The sequence below is a fragment of the Contarinia nasturtii genome, unplaced genomic scaffold (assembly GCF_009176525.2).
Source record: "Contarinia nasturtii isolate CC-2019 unplaced genomic scaffold, AAFC_CNas_1.1 Cnas_scaffold_2947, whole genome shotgun sequence".
In the NCBI taxonomy this organism is placed as follows: domain Eukaryota; kingdom Metazoa; phylum Arthropoda; class Insecta; order Diptera; family Cecidomyiidae; genus Contarinia; species Contarinia nasturtii.
Genome location: NW_022200263.1, coordinates 1 through 2,299, shown reverse-complemented (window position 1 = coordinate 2,299; position 2,299 = coordinate 1). Strand labels below are relative to the sequence as shown.

At 30.8% G+C, this 2,299-nt stretch overlaps 1 long non-coding RNA gene across 1 annotated transcript; it reads right to left on the bottom strand.

Moving 5' to 3' along the window:
- Window positions 1-277: 277 nt before the first annotated feature.
- Window positions 278-1,069, bottom strand: LOC116349611. The gene is made up of 3 exons (XR_004201928.1): window positions 872-1,069; window positions 643-780; window positions 278-551 (listed from the first exon to the last, which is right to left on the bottom strand). It is a non-coding gene; the product is annotated as an uncharacterized LOC116349611 (long non-coding RNA).
- Window positions 1,070-2,299: the final 1,230 nt, after the last annotated feature.

Sequence of the window (2,299 nt, the reverse complement as noted above, 5' to 3'; positions counted from 1 at the left end):
GTATTTAAATAATAAAATTAAAATATTGATTAGTTAAAAAAGTGGCCTTTTTAGCTTAAGTTTTTTTTTAGTTTTCCTATTTCGATTATAGTTTTCGATTTTTTATTTTTGAGAAAAAAAAATAAAAGTTTTGTATGGGAGGCACCTTTATTTTTGGTTGAAATTTCATGAAACTTGGTGATATTACTTATTTTGGTCAGAAAATAAGATTCACAAGTTTTCATGGTAATTGAGTCACTGCAATTTTTCATGATTTTCCAGTAAAATGTACCTCCTTTCCTTTCAAGTCGCTGTCTTATATGGAACCGCAAGTTGAAAATTCCTTCATATCTTGAATCTGGGGACTATAAGACATGTTTTCTCAAGTGGCCATCAAGATATGCCTCGAAATTCAAAAAATGTTCCACCCTAATGTACATCTCTCGTCTGAATCAGGTGGCAAATTTATCGTTGGTCGGATGAGTTCGTTGACCACACGATCCCAAAACATATAAATGTTGCAACAAATCGGTGTTGACTTTTATAGTATGCCCGTGCTTAGTTGACATTTCCTGCAAATAAATAGTAGTGCAAAAATATAGTTGAAGTAATGAAAATAGTGGATTTATAGTAAATAGCAACTGTCTTATAATTTTACTATACCATTAGAGTGATTGTTGTCTGCGCATTCTCGGTAGATATAGTCAAATTATAAATTAATTCCTTTCTCATATAGCGCATTTCGTATTTTCCGTTAGGTTGGTTCCAGTTATCAGGCAGGTCATCGACACGTATGTATTCCTGAAAAATAAAAGGAGAAAAAAGTGGAGTGTTTTTATTATGGTAAAACTTTCAGGAATTATTATCTATGGAATCAAAAATGAAAACTTACTCGTCCTGTGCCCACGAACGGAAATTCCTTCGATAACAAACACGTGTTACCAACATAAATACGTCTGTGTGGTTATGTAAACTGTTTCTATGTTTATTAATCGCCATATTGAGGTAAATTTCAACAAGTTTTGATAGCGGCATTTTTCTTTTTTCTTTTTCACATAAAGTGATAAAGGAAAAAATGTTGTACACTTCTGATTTCTGAAAACTAAAAAAAAAAAAACAAAACTTAAAAAAACTTGAGCTAAAAAAGCCACTTTTTTAACTAATCAATATTTTAATTTTATTATTTAAATACGAATTATTTTTTATTGATCCATTTTCCCAAGTCAGTATAATACCCTTTTCGAAGAGTGTACACGCTCTTCTCACACTCTTCATATAGTTTTATTCGACTCCCTTCTCACACTCTTCTCACACTTTTGCATAAAACACGTTTATTGCTCAGTAGCTTCAATTTTTTTCTCTAAAAATTTTTCTTTTTTTTCCTTTATAATAAATGTTTCCACTGATGGATAGTTTTTGATTTTGTTTATTTTTGACATTTTGAAAAAAATGAATTTGTAGTTCTGTTGTATTTTGACACAGCTGACGAATGCCATAAACGTCAAAAACGTTCAAATATCAAAATACAAATAGAATGCAGTGACAGCAGTGATAGCATTACCAATACCATTACACACTCTCTTCTCACTCAATATACGTGTTTTATGCAAAAGTGTGAGAAGAGAGTGAGAAGAGTGGGAGAAGGGAGTCGAATAAAACTATACGAAGAGTGTGAGAAGAGCGTGTACACTCTTCGAAAAGCGTATTATACTGACTTGGGTTTCAGGCAATGAACAAACATGTAAATAATAAGTACGATTCATTCGATATTAATGCTAAAGAAATATGGCCAAAAGTTGTTTTTTATTAGAGGCTCAATGGAACAAAAGAAAAAAAATTATTACCTCAGAATTTATGTGACTTTTTTTTAATAAGTATCATATAATCTTGATTTAAAACGATGTAAATAGTTCACAATGATTGAAATTTCTAATAGACTTTGATACATATATGGTAGTTGGAGGTAAATATAATTTTTTGTTCAATAAAAGAGATATCTCGATTTGTGGAAAAAAAATTAAAACAAAAGTTCTTTTTTTATGCGTGTAAGTGTGTGTATGTGAGTGTGTATGCAGGTTTTCACTCGCTTTTATGTAAGCACGATTGAGTGGGAGGGAGAGAGTGAGAGATTGTTGGTTGTTTCGTATGTTTTAAAAAAAACAAATGAAAAGGCGGGATGAAACTTGCTTTTCTATACTACTGGAGATAAAGATAATACAAGTACCATAGATCGAATCTGTTACAGGACTTTGCGAATTTGATTTATTAACTATAGAAAAAAATTATACGAACTTCGCAATATAAGTCATATGTATTTTAA